The 17,608-nt window shown below is 36.6% G+C and overlaps 1 long non-coding RNA gene across 1 annotated transcript in view; it reads right to left on the bottom strand.

Annotated features, from left to right (window-relative positions):
* Positions 1-17,608, bottom strand: part of LOC134728543 (uncharacterized) — a 747,936-nt gene that overhangs the window by 146,824 nt on the left and 583,504 nt on the right. The window lies entirely within an intron of this gene.

The raw sequence follows: 17,608 nt of genomic DNA, 5'->3' as shown, positions 1-17,608 counted from the left end.
AGTGAGAGCTACAGTATTTGGTTCTCTATCCCTGTGTTAATTCACTTAGGATAATGGCCTCCAGCTGCATCCATATTGCTACAAAGGACAGGATTTCATACTTTTTATGGTTGTGTACTGTTCCATGTGTATATGTACCACATTTTCTTTATCCAGTCCACTATTTATAGGCATCTAGATTGATTCTATGTCTTTGCTATTGTAAATAGTGCTGCAATAAACATACAAGTGCATATGTCTTTTAGGTAGAATGATTTATATTCCTTTGGATATATACCTAGTAATGGGACTGTTAGGTCGAATGGTAGTTCTAAGTTCTTTGAGAAATCTCCAAACTGCTTTTCACAGTGGCTGAACTAACTTACATTCTTACCAGCAGTGTATAAGTATTCCCTTTTCTCTACAACCTCATCAACATCTGCTATTTTCTCTCTTTTTAATAATATCCATTCTGATCAGTGTGAGATGATATCTCATTGTGGTTTTAATTTTCATTTTCCTGATGATGACTGATGTGGAATATTTTTTCATAAGCTTGTTGGTTGCTTGCAGGTCTTATTTTGAGACGTGTCTGTTCATGTCCTTTGCCCATTTTTAATGGGGTTGTTTGTTTTTTGTTTGTTGATTTGCTTAAGTTCCTTATAGATTCTGGAGATTAGACATTAGTTGGATGCATAGTTTGCAAATATTTTCTTCCATTCTGTACATTTTCTGTTTACTCTGTTGATAGTTTATTTTGCTGTGCAGAAGCTCTTTAGTTTAATTAGGTCCCAGTTGTCTGTTTTTGTTTTTACTGCAATTGTTTCTGGAGACTTCATCATGAAATCTGCCAAGGCAAAGATTATAAATGTGGACACGCATGTATCCGGATTAATATTTACTGGCCTCTAAAGAGCTTCAGTTGTAACCAATATGTCCAGAATGGTATTTCCTTCAACTTCTTATGATGACAGACACATACATGAGGACACTGGGTCAACTTCTTGGGGAAGGGAGCAATTAACAGCATCTCCAAAACCAATCAGCCGAGGAAGAAAATGAAACCAGTCCTATTCTTGCTCTATGGAGACCAGTGGAACTGAGAACTCTGGGAATCAATGAATGTATTTGACCATCGGGGCTATGGACTCTAGGTTTTCACCAATAAGTTTGAAATACGAATATGTGCACTTACATTCCATGTTTAGTTTTACTTGCTAAACTTCTGATAGACTTCATCACTGCTGCTACTTACTTTTTTTTTTAATTAGGTATCTCATTCGGTTACATTTTCCCTTGTAACCGGTCAAGAAACTTGTTTCCCTAGCACAATTTTACAAGCAAAATCTCTCTCTAAAGTGTTCTCATAAGCTTAAATTTGGCAAAAATACAAAGCTAGGCTTACTTTTGGAATTTCAGAATGCTGAAAAATGGAAACCCTCTCCCATGCACTGGGCTTAGGTATGTGGTGCCACATCCATACACGAATCAAAGTGATACCCAGTGAGAGTATTTCTGGGCTTAATTTGATGTATTATTTAAAAGGATGTATGGACAAAAAGATACTGCATATGAGCTATATGTGAAAGAAGACAGGAAAAAGTTATTCTAAAATGTTAATCACAGTAATGACACTTTGAAAGCAGTTTTTAGAATGTCAAATATGTGAGCATCATTTTTATTTCTGTCAGCATGAAACAAACTTGAAATAATGAGCTTGGCCAAACTATCTACGTGCTTCCTAGTAAGCAGAACAGGAACATAAGTAAGGAGGTTGATCATGGTATTGTCACCTGGCAAAATTCCTATTTCCAGTGGAAATCAATTTCTTGTCTTTCATTATATTTCCATTAAGTCCTCCAAAAGAACAGATGGTTTACTATCTGTTTACTATCTTTCATGACTTTCAAGTTTACTAGAAAGCACCCTCTCTCTAAACTTGTCATTGTTTTACACGTTATGGGACTCCCTTAGCCAATAGGAGGGAGGAATCAGGGGCCATAATAAATAATCAAAAATTTAGAAAAATTGGATTTTCTTCACATTGCTTTGAATTATTTTTCTTATTCTAGAGTCTTTCTGTCCTGTTTACAAATGTTCTTACCCAAGACCATTAACAGGGACTTTCTTAAATAGCATTGAGAAAATTTGTCTTGTCCATCTCAGTTGGCTGCTTTAAATTGATCATGGTTTGCTTACAAAAAAATTAATTTTGAATCTAAATTTGATAGAATCTATGACTTTTTCCTAATGTTTGCAAAGATGCATGAAACTATTCTTTACTCTTGGCTTTGAAGTTTAATGAAGGAGGAACCATGTAGGCCCTATTGAGGCCCAGAAAAATAACAGAATACTGTGAGAAAATGATATTCCTAGACTTCCCGGGGGAGGGGGGGAATGGAGGAAAGAAGAGGAAGGAAAGTCAAAATCTTGCTGATCCAGTACTCCCAGTCCTATGCCAGAAGTTTTGTCTTAGACAACAAATCCTGTGAGCGTATCTGAAGTCACTGAGACTTACACATTTTCTGATCGTCTTTGTTTGATTAAACAATCCTCAAAGACATAATAAATAATTTATGATAAGTTAATGTCCACATAGAATAAAAGCACATATTAAAAGGATGGTTTTATATCAAATCCCCAAGTGAATGCTAAGCTTATTCCTTTTTGTGAGCTATTTTATTACCATTGTCCTAGTTTTTAAAATTTCAACTTCAAAAAGAATAATGAATAAGAAGTAAATATTGAATAGCTCTTCCACAGGCTACAAATCAAGTTTCATATATTCTCCCACTGAATCTCCACAACAGTGTTGTTAGGTTGGTTATCAGTATTATACGTGGTACTGTAAGAATTAAAGAAAAAGGAGAGAAACACAAAATGTGGCTCAACAGTCAACAGGTTTATTTCAAACCTGGGAGGGACTTCTGACCGAGTTAGGTCAGAAGGTGCACTCTCTTACAGACTAAGAGTTTTTAAGAATTCAGGGTGGGAGAGCTTATCAGAGACTTGGACTCCTTCTGTGTCTCTTTGTTGTCCTTATCTGGGAGGGAGAGTTGTGTGTCTGTTCCCATACATCTTTCTGCAGTTGCAGGCATACCTGAGTCTGCTTTTAGCTTCCCTATCTTCGTGCACCTGAAGGGAAAGGAATGTGCTTATTAAGGCCCACTGTTTTACTGGGGCCTATTGTATGAGGGTGAAGTTTGGCAGTTACCCAAGAGACTTTCCCCCCACCCCCTCTGTGCCCCAGCTGTCTTATCTGTGTTTTAGTGTCTGCTCTTTCTGGCTTCTTGTAGTTAGAAGAGAAGTGATTTCCTTGAAATGCATGAGGCTAGAAAGGGAGCTGGAACTTAAAGTGGCGGTGTTTGTCTGAAATGATGGTGCTCCTGCTCTGTCATGTATTATCTCCACAGATGAGAAAATGGAATTTGTTATCTTATGTGACTCCACCAAATGTATACACACGCTGTAAGCAGCACTATCAGATCTTAATTCCAACATCTGATAATCCATTGATGCTCCTTTTTTATTATATAAAACCTTAGTTTTAAGAGATCTTTCCTAGGCTAGTGGGATGAACACATGCATGTGCTAGGGAAGCTCTACATAGTCCTTGAAGGCCAAACCTAGAGCCACAGAAACTTTCTACCATATGGTAATTCTAATGCTCACTTATTCCTACACCACAGTGGGTACTGGGGGGAAGGTTTATAAAATGCATTGAGACTCTGTAGCTCTCAAATCTTGAAAACAGAAAGGACATTCTCTATTTTGTTGCATTCTCTTGATATGATTTTCTTGATATGATATGGTTGAGTCCTCCCCATTACCCGCCCATTCACTCTTAGATACAGATATTCTGGAAGGGAGTACGACCTAAATGCAAGAAGAGTACCATTAAAAACATATGTTTTGTTATCTTCTCTTCGTATACCGCAATAACTTCAAGTATTTATTTGTGAAGTTTGTGTTGTTTCTCCTCTTTCTTCTTCTTCTGTCTCATTAGAAAGAAAGGGCAGGAAATATGCCCAGCAGGAACATTCAGGTATGTAGGGCCTCCTCCAAGTGTGCTGAAGTATAAAAGCTGGTGTTTTAGGCATGAACTTCTGAATGCATTATCTTTGATTTCCAGTATTTCTTTCCTCCAAACTTCAAAACTCTTCTTGCAGAATTAAAAGCACTACTTTTCCTTGTCCTTGTACTTTTAGGTAATCAAGAGTTTATATAAATATGAAGCAGTGCCAACATTTCATGGGAACCTGCACTGTACAAAGTACTTGTGAGATATGTAATGTAACGCAAGGTCAGGCCACGTTAACAACTTTGAGGAGACACAACTCCCTATCACCACCTTCATCTCTACTTTTCCCTTTATCCTGCAGACTGGCTAGAAGATGTAATCTTACAACCAATAGGGTTGTGCAAAAATATGTCTAATCATTTTGATCCAATTAAAATGTATTTCATCATTATTTAAATGGTAATAGTGTTACTTACCTGTGGAATTTTTGAAGTGAAAGTGACAAAACATATAAAAGGAGCAAATAGTGTCCTGAAACAGAGTAAACACTTGGGAAATATTAGCTATTACAATTGTATATGTTATTGCAGAAAATCCTGACAAAGTTGGAGTGAAGTACAGGGAAGCAGGATCAGTACAGACACTCCCATTGAGAACTTGGACTTGGGGAAGTGTAAGGCGTCTCCTCCTGAGCACACTAGCAGCTACTAAAGACTTTGTGATCAAAGGTAATTGGGGATCTTGCTTATAGGCGTCACTGGTGGTTTCTAACAAACTACTTGATCTAATACAGAGACTTAACTCAGTGGCTGCTTCCTGAATCCTTAACAGGTTCTTTGAAGTACAACATTTCAGAGAAATTGAGGATTGTCTGAAGTGCTTGGCAACATGCATCAGCTCAAATGCCTAATGCTTGCATATTTCACATCTTGTAAATCAATGTAGCTGGGAGAGTAAATGGAAAGAATTACAGTAATGATGAACCTAAAGAATGAACTTCAACTCAATCTCCAGATCCAACAATTGCTTTTGAATACTGCTCAGGCAGAATGGAAGACAGAAAAACAAAAGAAGTGCTCTCTTCTTGGAGCTGGGAAAGGGCATATTACAGTGAACTACAACACGTGTTTTATGGTATAAATAGAGATAACTAGAATTTCCATGGAAGGAAAAGCGATATTAATTCTAAGAGCGAGGATGTAGAGAGCAGCCATGGAATAGGTGGCTTTGTAAGCTAGGTCTCAAAAGTTCACCGGGAGGCTGATAAATGAAAAAGGAAAAAAGGAAAAAGAGTACTTGAGGCAGAGCAAACACATGAGTAAGGCACTAACATGGGCAACAGAAGAAATGACTAAGGAGAGATGCAGGTTAAATAAATTCAATGATATTTGAGAGGTTGACCAAAGGGTGATTCCCGGTGACATTTCCCAATTAGAGGGCAGGGGGAAATACAGGGCTTCTTGATAAAGAACAGGGAGCCTACAGGTGGAAAAAGCCCATTTCACTCTGCCTCGTAGTGGTTGCAAGTAATTATCTGTCTACCCAGCCACTGCCGATCGCTGCAGTTCAGGGAGCTCAATTGGTGTGGTACCTGCAACTATGGAGAAAGAAAGCTATATAATTGATTGACAGTCTTCCAAAAACCTGGGATCTGATCCCTTCATTATTTGTTTTCTCTTCACCACCACCATGACAATATATAGTATTCAGGTGTGGATGAAAGAGTCTGAGTTATTTTATTATAAAGAAAATTTGAAGACCCATAGATTCAAATGCATTTTCCTACCAGTGTGACAACTGTGTGTCAACTCTTTCCCTGAAGTCTGCTTTAGACATCCTGGAGTCAGAAGTACCATTTTTGTAATACTGCTATCATGCCTTTCCTTTAAGACATTTAAAGAACTTTTCCAATTTTTAGATTAGTGACTACTTTGCAGGTACAGCACAGCTTATCCACTAGACATAGCAGGCACATTGTTGGGGGCCCCTAATACATTTAGGAGGCCAAAACAATGTTGTTGTTGTTGTTTCTTCTTAAGAGACTTTATTTCTTAGAGCAGTTCACAGCAAAACTGAGAGGAAGGTACAGGGAATTCCCATATACCCTCTACCCCCAAACATGCAGAGCCTCCCTCACTAAAAATATTCCCCACCAGAGTGACACATTTGTTACAAATGATGAACCTACATTAACACATCATTATCCCCCACAGTCCATAGTTTACATTAGGGTTCACTCTTGGTGTCATACATTTTATGAGTTTAAACAAATGTATAATGATGTGTATCCACATTATACTTACTATACAGAGAAGTTTCTTTTAAAATAAGGAGAAAAGATGAACTTTTATGGTTGGAAAAAAACTTTAATTTTCTTCAAGTGAAAATGTAAAGAAAACGAAAATTTTAGAGCCCTTGAAAATCTATTAAATTTTGCTTAAAATTTAAAAAATGTTGAAGTATTTAAAATTATATCAAAAATAATACTTAATATTACTATTCTCATGGAAAAAAAGTCCATAAAGGTAAAAGTGCCTGGGGCCCATGAAATTATAATGTGGCCCTCCTGCTTTTTTCACCACAACAAAAGTTCTTATGACTCAATTTTCAATGCCCTTTAGTCACTTATGCCCTATGTGACCTTGGGTGAATTTACTCATCAGTAAACGAATGTTGAATGTCACTGCTGTTATCTCCTCCTGTCTTTGGTCCTTCCTATTTAATTAGCTCAGCCATCTATGGTGACTGCCTTAGGGAAGAAAAAATATGGCAGGAAATAAAATAATAATAATAATGAATTTTTGTTTTCTTTTCACATTCCAAAATTCTAGGCCCCCAGAATAGAAACATTTCATGTACATTAAAAATAAATAAACAGAATAAATGATAAGTAAAAAACAAATCCTATCCTCAAACTAGATGAAGGATTTTGAAGTCCTACTTTTCTTCCACCGCTAACTCCTAGAAAACACAGATCTGTTCTCTACTATAGTTTTGTTTTTTTCCATGATGTCATATAAATAGAATCATACAGTTTTGACTTGTAGTGAATGGCCTTTGTCACTCAGTATAATGCCTTCATGGATGTCAATAATCTGTTTATTTTTTATTGATAGATAATATTCTATTTATGAATATACAATAGCTTGTTTATCGAGTCATTCACTAAAGGACACTTATTTCCAACTTCTGGTTATTAAGAATAAAGCTATTGTAAACATCCATTTATAGGGTTTTGGGTGAACATAAATTTTTTTACCTCTAGGGTAAATACCCGGGAGTAAGATTGCTGGATCGTATCATAAGTATATGTAGGTTGAGCTTCCCTAATCTGAAAATTCAAAATATGAAATACTCGAAAATCCAAAACTTTTTGAGTGTTAACATAACACACTATTAGTGAAAAATTCCTCTCCTGATCTCATGTCACAGGTCACAGTCAAAATGCAGGCATATAAAACACACACAGTCTATTCAGAATGACTCCTCAACCCTAGAGGCTCACTTCCCAGGCTCTCAGTTGCTTCTGATGTTACTTTGCGACTAAAAATATAGAATACAATGTACACTCATCTGTACAGCATTGTAGGTGAAGACTGCAAGCCATTGTTTGGTGTTGCTGTTGTTTAACATCGGATACAGGTATTCTGGTGGGTGATGCTACTTTGTTGCTTAGTTATCCTGAACACATGATTTGTTCATAGTATTAATGGCATGTTATCTTTTTTACTGTTAAGTACTTATGTGTGAATAAATGTAATAAAATGATTGCTTATCTGTAGCATATAAATTCAGAGTCAGGAATGATGGTAATTGTCAAGCAACCACAGATTGTCCACATGGGCATCTGAGACAGTGACACCTTTGCTTTTGGTTGGTTGTGAACTCCGTTTCATGCACATAATTATTTAAAATATTGTATACAATTATCTTTGGGGTACATGTATAAGGTGTATATATAACAAAATAAATTTTCTGTTTAGATTAGGGTAACATCTTAGAATCAGTTTCTCTGTAACTACAAAAATATCTTAATGGGATTTTTAATGAAATTTGTTCATTAATAATATAAATCAATATGGATAAAATGAAGATCTTTACTATTTTGAGTCTTTCACTCCAGGAACATGTATGTTCTCTATTTATTTGTATTTTTGATATCTTTCACACACACTTTATATATTTTAGCATATAGATCCTGAAAGCGTTTTTCAAAAATTACTTATATATTTCATTTGGGGAGATATTGAGATATCTATCTATACAATTTCCATTTCCAATGATATACTGTTAGTATATAGAAATCTGAAAAGAAATTTTGTGGCTGTACTGACTGTGGATCCTGTCACTTTGTTAAACCCATATTTTCATTACAGAAAGTTTTTTGTATAATCTTTGAGATTTTCTACATAATTATGTTATCTATAAATAGGAACAGTTTAAATTTTTCCTTTCTTATATGTGTACCTTTTAATTATTTTTATTGCCTTTTAAAATGACAATGCCTTCCAGTATGATATCAAGGGGTATTGAGAAAGAATTCTCTTACCTCTTTGCTTGTCTTGAGGGAAGTAATCTTTCACCTTTAAGTGTGTTTTAGGCTGTAAGATTTTTGTAGATGCCTTTTACCAGGTTGTAGAAGTTCTTTTCTATTCCTGGTTTACTGAAAGTTTTTATACTGAATGAATTTTGAATTATGTCAAACTTTTTTTCTGCATTTATTGATAGAGTCATCTGGGTTTTCTTCTTCAGAATGTTCATTTGGTGGATTACCTTGAGCAATTTTCAAATATTTAACCAGCTTTGGGATAAATTCTACTTGGTTGTATATAATTATTATTCATTTTGTATATTCCTGAATCCAATTTGCTGGTATTTCTTGAGATCATTTTTGTATCTATGTTCATGAGGGCTACTGGTCTATAGAGCTCTTGAAGTGTTTTGTCTTATTTTGGTGTTAGGATAATGCTGGCCTAAGAAAGATTGTTAGTAAGTGTTTTCTGATTCTTCTGCTTCCTGAAAGATACATTTAGAATCATTGTTAATTCCTCTTAAACATTTAGTGGAATTATTAGTAAAATGATCTAGGTCTGTAGATTTCTTTTTAGAGGTCTTCAACTGTAAATTCAAATTATTAAATAGTTAAGGACCCTTCAGTTAATCTATTTCAACTTTGGAGAGTTTTGCTTTTATGTGTTTTTGAGGAACTCATTCATTTCATCTAAATTGTTGAAGTATGTGTATAGAGTTGTTTGTAGTGTTCCTTTATTATCCTTATAAAGGCATCATCGAGAGTAATATCCCGTCTATCATTCCTGTTACTAGTAATTTGTGTCATCTCTCTTTTATCTTTGACTGTATTGTTAAAAGTTCATCAGTTTTAAAAGACAAGATTTTTAAAAGCAAGATTTTAGTTGGATTTTTTTAAAGTAAGGTTTTAGTTTTATTAATTTCTATCCGTTATGGTTGTTTTAAAATTTGTTGCTTTTAAGGTGGAAGCTTAGATTGTTGATTTGAGAACTTTATTCTTTTCTAATATAAGTATTTAATGTTCGAAAAACCTTCTAAGCACTGATTTGGCTGCATTTTACAAATTTTGATACATTGGAAATTTATTTTCATTCATTTCAACATATTTTAAAATTTTCTTGCTGCTTCTTTGACCCATAGATTGTTTAGAAGCATATTATTAAACTGCTAGTTTGGAGACTTTATTGTTATCTTTCTGTCACTGATTTCTAGTTTAATTTTATTGTTATTAGAAAACATACATTTTACGATTTTCAATTCTTTGAAATTTATTAATATTTCTTTTGGGACCCAAGATATGTTCTATCTTGGTGAATATATGCACTTAAAAAGAATATGTGTTTTGCTATTGTTTGGTGGTATTATATAAATGTCAATTCAGTTACAAAACAATCACAATCACAAATTATAATATAAATGTCAATTACAGCTAGGTGGTTGATAATATTGTTCAGTTCTTCTATATCATTACTGTTTTTCTACTAATTAGTTATATGTATTATTAAAAAAGAAGTGTTGACATCTGTGACTGTAATTATGGATTTGCCTGTTTCTCTTTTTCATTCTGTCAGGTTTATTTCATGTATTTTGGATTTGTATTAGTTTTCTAGGACTGCCATAGCAAAGTACCACAGACTGGGTGGCTTAAACAGCAGGAATTGATTTTCTCAGTTTTGGATGCTAAAAGTCCAAGACCAAGGTATTGGCAGGGTTGTTTCTTCGGAGGCTTCTCTCCTTGACTTACAGATGGTCATCTTCTTTTTCTATCTTCACATGTTCTTTCCTTTATGTATGTCTACATCCCAAACTACTCTTACATAGACATCAGCCATACTGAAATAAGTTCCAGCCCAATGACCTCATTTAACTTTAATTATGTATTTAAATAACTTATCTCTAAATACATTCACATTTCAAGGTGCTGGACAATAAGGTTTCAAACTACGAATATGGGGGGAATGCAAATTAACCCATAACACTCTCTCCTCTGGTCCCCCTAAATTCATGTACTTCTCACATGCAAAATACATGTACCCCATCCCAATAGCCTCTTCCCCCACAAAGTCTTAATCCACTCCAGTATCAACTCTAAGTCCAAAATCTCATTTAAATATTATCTAAATCAGGTATAGGTGAGACTCAAAGTATGATTTGTCCTGAGGTAAAATTTCTCTCTAGTTGTGAACCTAAGGAAACCGTAAGACAACACATTATCTGCTTCCAAAATACAATGGTGAGGCACAAATAGAATAGATATTCCCATTCCAAAAGGAAGAAATTCAACAGAAAAAAGAAGTCACAGGTCTCAAGCAAGTATGAAGTCTAGTAGAGCAAAGTTTTGTAATGCTTGGGAATAGTCTCTTTGGTTCAATGTTTTGTCCTCTGGGCCCACTAGACTGGTGACTCTCCCTGCCAGGCCCACCAGGGTTGTCCCTCTGCCTTCTAATTTTAGGGTGTATACATATTTTAAATTGTTTCATTTTCTTGGTAAATAGACCCTTTATCATTAGAAAAATCCATTAATGCTCCGAGTTCTCTAATTCCTGAGTGATATTGAGTACTCTTATCTGCCAGGTCCTCTTATTTATGAATTCTATGTGGGTGGAGTCAAGCCATAATAAACTAGTTTTTCTCCAAGAGCTGGGCTGAATTAGGGCCTTTAGAAGCCATGAATATTGAGAAGATTTTGGTGCTTCTGATACTTATTTCACATTTATTATGTAATAAAACTACATAATAAAGTAATATTTGACTTTAAAATATAAAATACATATAAACTAAAACTAGCTTTTTTCTAGAAGTGAACAAATTCATTGGAGCTAACCTTTCTCATTCTTAGTACCCTAAGTGAATTATTGGTTTTCTATCAGGTAATTGACCACTGCCAATGGGTGTTCCATAGAATGTAGCCAAATGGCTCTTTGGTCCAATAAATTTGGGAAATACTGGATACAGTATTTCTCCCATAAATATTAGTATATTAAAGGCTTTCAGAGTTCCAACATTTTTTAAAGCAACTTAAAATTATTTAACTTCATATATTGTAATTAATTTTACCACAGAACTGTTTTTTATGTAATGCACAGTAAGAAGCCATAAAATAAAATTTCCTCTTAGTACACTTTGGAATATATTTCAGAAATACTGCATCATTTTCTAAGAAGTTATTATGTGTTTGGAAATATTCTAAAAGATTTACACATTTTATATTATTTACCACATGTTGGATTTGGGGCATGAGTAGATTAAATATTACTATCTCCATTTTATAGATGAGGACATTGAGACAGTAAGGTCACATAGCTTTTAGTAATGGAGCTGTAATTCAGACTTCATTTACTTCTCTCCATAATTTACCCAGCATGGAGGAGCAGCCCTTTAGTTTTTCCTTCCTTGGAACTGATGTCATACTCTCTTTTCATCATCTTTGATTCAAACTCCAGAGCCCCACCTCTTATTCACATACACTATTCTAGTAGATGTTTGCCTTCTGATTCATCCTATCCTTATCCCTCAGCTCCCATATGGCGCTGACTTTAAATTAATTCTCTGGTTTTCAAATGAGACTATGATACTAGAAGAAAGCATGGGGTTGTACATTTCACCTCTGGCCTGCCTCAGCCCTGACACAGCTTTGTTATAAACAAACATCACCTGCTCTGCAGAGCTAAGAGAGTTGTGGTGTTAGATGACAAGAGAATGGAAAGAGTAAACAAATAAAGCAGGCATGAGAAGAGAATTAGATGTCAGGGGAAGCCATTGATGGGTTGTGTACACTCTATCTACAGTTCTCTTTAACACTCACATTGCAGAAAGAAATTTCACAGGATCAGACAGGCATATTGTTACTCAAAATATTCAAGAGACTCCTAGCAAGTCTTTTCTTAGGAGTGAGATATAACAGAGTTTGTTGATAACTTTGTAATATAACCCTCATCATAAAAAATATACAATTAAATTATGACTTTGTAAATGGCTATGCCTGTAACATATATTTATTTGTATATGTCCATTAACTAAAATGTTATTTGGAAACATTTCCTTAGCAAATCCTAGAAATAATAAATGTAATTCATCCAATCAGGAAATAATTAAAACCACTGACCAGTATTCAGCTCTGCAGAAGTTAAATGATCCATTAATTCATTCATTATAGAATCTATTAAGTATCTTCTAAGTTATGGCTTCTGGACACTTATTCAGCCATAAAAAGGTTTCAACAGTTTGAATACGTAATCTGGAAGGTGTTAAGGTCATATCAGAATTTTATCTAGATTTCGCACTTCATGTCCAAGTTTGGTAGACTGGTGACTCTTCAGATAGCTGCCAAAGCAGTGGGGAAGTTAAAGAGATGAGTGAGTGAAGACTAGCAATAAATGTGGCAGTTCACATGAGGAAGCAAAACCCCATCAAATTACGGTAAAGAGGTCTGAAAAGATGAGGATTGGCTTCAACCCTCTAACCCTCTGCCTCAATTAAAACCTTGAAAGCTGAGGCTTCAAGAGGGTTTTTTGTTATTGTTGTTGTTTAGTCTTGTTTTTTTCCCTGTAAACCTACAATGTATAGAATGTATCCTTGATCCCTCTTTATACTGCCAATAAACTTGTTTGAACAAACACTCATCTGACAAGCTTCCTCAGATTGTGTCTGGGTTGGGAATGCACAAATCCAGGAGTCCAGGGTTTTGTCTCAAGGGGGTGTCGTCTGAAGATGAAGGTCAGTGCCAGAAGAGTAAATGAACTATCTACAAACTAGACGAGTGGGGAGACAATGACTTTTAAAAGCTCATTATTTTGAAAGGATGTGGGTGTTGTAATTGATGGTATTCTTTTAACAGAGGACCCTAAGTGGGTAGATTCATGGACATAGAATAGGAAAGTGCAAATTTATCAAATGCAAGACTAGGATGCAGAGGACGCCACTGGATTTACAAAGCCCTGGGAAAAAAATCACTTCTTTCAATAAAAAGGGTGATTTCAGAGTTGTATAGACAGACATAGACATTTTTAAAAGCTTTATTGAATTACAGTTCATTTACTGAGCTAATAAAGTGCGTATATTTACAGGGTACATTTTGATAAGTTTTGATATGTTTATATCTGTGAAACCATCACTATAATCAAGACAGTGAGCATACCCATCGCCTCCCAAAGTTTCCTCACGCCCCTTTGTAATCCTTTGCCCCCAACCTTTCTTGGTCCCTCCCCCATTCCTAGGCAGTCACTCATCTGCTTTCTTCCACTGTAGTTTAGTTTTCATTTTCTATATTTTATATCAATGGAATCTCATAGTAGGTACTCTTTTTTTTGGTCTCCATCATTCAACATAACTATTTTGAGCCTCATCCATGTTGTAGTGTGTATCAACCATTCATTCTTTTTTATTGCTGAGGAGGACTCTATTGTATGGATGCACCACAGTTTGTTCATCCATTCACGTATGGATGAACATGTGGGTTTGTATTGATTATCTATTGTGTAACAAATGATCCCAAAACGTAGAAGCTTAAAACAACAAAACATTTACAGCCTTATAGTTTCTGTGGGTCAGGAATCTGAGTGCAGTTTAGCTTAATGCCTCTGGCTCAAGTTCTCTCAACAGGGTACGACTAAGGTGTCAGGGCTACAGCAATCTCAAGATTCAACTGGAGGAGGATATGCTTCCAAGCTCATTCACTCCCATGGCAGGCCATGTTGGCATGCCTCAGGTTTGCTAGAGAGAGGCTATGCGTGGTAGCAGATCAATTCTGAAATGCAATCTGTTGTTGACTCCTACCACTGTCAGACGTAGGTTGTATAGCATTTACACATCTGTAGCTGCAGCATGTGGAATATGTGGCCATTATAGTCGTCACAGAAGGGGAGGGACAGCGGGATGATCATGCGAAATGTTTTCTGAGGGCCAAGACTAGAGGGGCCTCATACCACATCTACCTACATCCCTTTGCTAGACTCCAGGCCCTCACACCACATCCACCCACATCCCATTGCCAGATCAAAGTCCCCTCACACCACATCCACCTGAATCTCTAAATCTCATGTCCCTACCCCAGTCCCCTTATATCACATCCATCTACATCCCATAGCCTGACCCCATTTTTTTCATACCACATTCACCTATATCTAGTTTTTAGAATCAAGTCTGATAGCTCCAGCCTAATTTTGAGGGGAACTAAGCAGATAAGTGTTGATGATCCCTAAGTGTCATATGCCCTGACTCCAATGTAAGCTTCTATACCCTATGAGGGCCAAAGTTTTGCCTTCCTTATTCAACTGCTGAAACTGCTGTTCATACTTAGTTATAGGTACAAAATAGGTGCTCAATAAATATTTACATTATGCTTTCACTTATATTTCATTACCTCTATGAGGCAATTATTCCCATTTGTACATGAATAACCTGAAGCACGTAGAAATTACACAACTGTCCTAAACCCACATAGCTGGTTAGTCACTGAATGAAACCGTATTTGTACTCCCATATTCAATAAATTTTATGTGATGCCACTGATTTTTCTTAAAGGCTTTGGATCTCTTAAACAACCCTGTGTTGAGTGGATTCTAATATGTTTTTCCTCTGAGTGTATAGTCAGGGTGCACAGATAGTGAAAAAGCCCATTCTACATACCAAAGACCCTCTGTTCATTTTCTGGGAGCCTCTGGCTGCTCCCATGGCTTTTTTAGTAGGCAGTAGAGAGTGAGCCTGGAATTTGCCACAATCTTCCACGGTCTTTTGCTCTCCCAGGTTGCTGAAGTAATGCCCAGCTGAAGTCCTAGCTTTGCTGCCTCTGTGCCACCCCAGTAAGGGTTGTGGGCCCCCACGTGCCATTTTCTTGAGGGTGCACTCCAAGTCCCTGTGCAAGCCACCTCCCCAGAAGCTGAGACACATACTCAGCTCAAAGCTACAACCTTTCTTCTCCCATGGGATTAAACTGCTCCTCCATTTTTTGGACTGTTACTGGTCTTCATTCTTTTTGTTTCTGTTCCAGTGCCCTTTCCATGAAGTGGTGAGTGTCAGGCCTTCTTTGTTATTCTTTCATAAGCTGCCCAGCCTGGAGCCCATTCTTTTAGCTCTCTCCTTCAAAGACTGATTCCATTTTCTTCCCCAAAATCATGGTCTTCTTCATCCCACTTAGAATACCTGCATGCAAGCATACACATACACACACATGCACACACAAACACCCCTTCCTCCTTCCTTGACGCCAAGCCTTATGTTTCACTTTGAAGCTCTCACTACAGGAATACAGTCACATTCTACATAAAGACATGTTGGTCATTGACGGACCACATATATGACAGTGGTCTCATAAGATATATTTTTACTGTCCTTTTTCTATGTTTAGATACACAAACACTTACCATTGTGTTACAGTTGCCTACAGTATTTAATACAGTAACATCCTGCACAGTTTTGTAGCCTAGAAATAATAAACTGTACCCTATAGCTAGGTGCATAGTATGCTATCCCAGCTAGGTTTCTGTAAGTACACTCTATGATGTTTCCAAAATGACAAAATTGCCCAAGGATGGTGCATCTCTGAGATGGGAAGTTCTAACAGCCTGCTGATATGTTTTGAATGTTTTGTTCCCCTCAAATCTCATGTTGAAATGTGACCTCCAATGTTGGAAGTGGACCTAGTAGAAGGCATTTGGGTTATGAAGGCCGATCCCCCATGAGTCACTTGCTGTCCTTCTCATGGTAATGAGTGAGCTCTTTTGTGAGTTCACACGAGAGCTGGTTATTTAAAAAAGGAGCCTGGCACCTCCACCTCTCTGTCTTGCTTCCTCTCTCGCCATGTGACATGCTGGCTCCCCTTTGCCTTCCACCATGATTATAAGCTTTCTGAGGCCCTCGCCAGAAGCAGATGCTGGTGTCATGCTTCTTGCACAGCCTGAAGAAGCATGAGCCAAACAAAGCTCTTTTCTTTAGAAATTACCCAGTCTCAGATATTTCTTCATAGCAATGCAAATGGACTAACATACCTTTTTTTTTTCTTATTAAAGGCTGACTAAATGTTGCACAGAAATTATCTCCTTTTCTTCAACTGTAATTTGTAATCATTCAACATGGTGCTGTTGTTGTAACAGCAGCAATAGCATGCAGAACTGAAGCAACAATAGCACGCACAACTAAAATAATTCCAAGAAAATGAAAACCTGAAGGATGGGTGGTAAATGTAGTAAAACTTCATCACTGGGGCCAAACTCCTCAGAATCCTCTGCAAAAAGGGTTAATGCAAAAGCCTTGCCAGTCAAGGACAAGTTCGGATTGCAGCCAGAGAAATAAATACTTACCTGCAGTCCCTCACTGCACAACTGAGCACTACTTTATCAAAAGCTGAATGTGTGGTTCATGTTTCATTACCCGGGTCAGGAAGAGTGTAAATTTGGAGGCCATATATTACAATTTTCCCCTGTCTTGAACCGTTAACAGCATACCTCTGGCTTGAGTTGCAGCCTTGAAAATCTATGAGCTCTTTTCTACTTCGTTGGAGCATCAAAAGTATCTTCCAAGAGCTGGAGCAAACACAATTTTTGGAAGAATCATCCTTTGCTATATCATTCTGGAGAGACCCCCGCCCCCCACGTTTGTATTGAAGAAGAAATTTTGCATACACAACATCTCTCACTCTAACTCAATCTGTGTTTTCAGACTCTTCCCGTCCTAGCTCATACTTGATGAATTGCTCTGTAATTGAAATTGCCTTGGGTTTTCACTACGATTACTATAAATTGTATAATTCAGGTATTTTCGGGTTTGCTGACAGATACACCATTAAACAAAGTGGCCCACTCTTCAAATAAAACTAAGGCTGCATTATAGGACCAGGGACTCTAAATGGTTATTTGCAAACTAATCATTTTACTTGTTAATGTTTTCATCCTAACATAGCACCTTCTATCTTTTCCCAAAACCTCCCTATTATGGGCTAAGTTGCATTTTTCCAAAATTTACATGTTGGAGCCCTAAACTCCAGTACCTCAAAATGTATTTGGAAATAGGTCCTTGAAGAGGTTATTAAATTAAAATGAGGCCATTAGGGTGGGCCCTAATCCAATCTAATTGGTGTCCCTT

Source organism: Pan paniscus, chromosome 11 (assembly GCF_029289425.2).
Source record: "Pan paniscus chromosome 11, NHGRI_mPanPan1-v2.0_pri, whole genome shotgun sequence".
NCBI lineage: Eukaryota > Metazoa > Chordata > Mammalia > Primates > Hominidae > Pan > Pan paniscus.
Note: the sequence above shows the minus strand (reverse complement) of the source record. Positions and strands in the feature narration are given on the sequence as shown.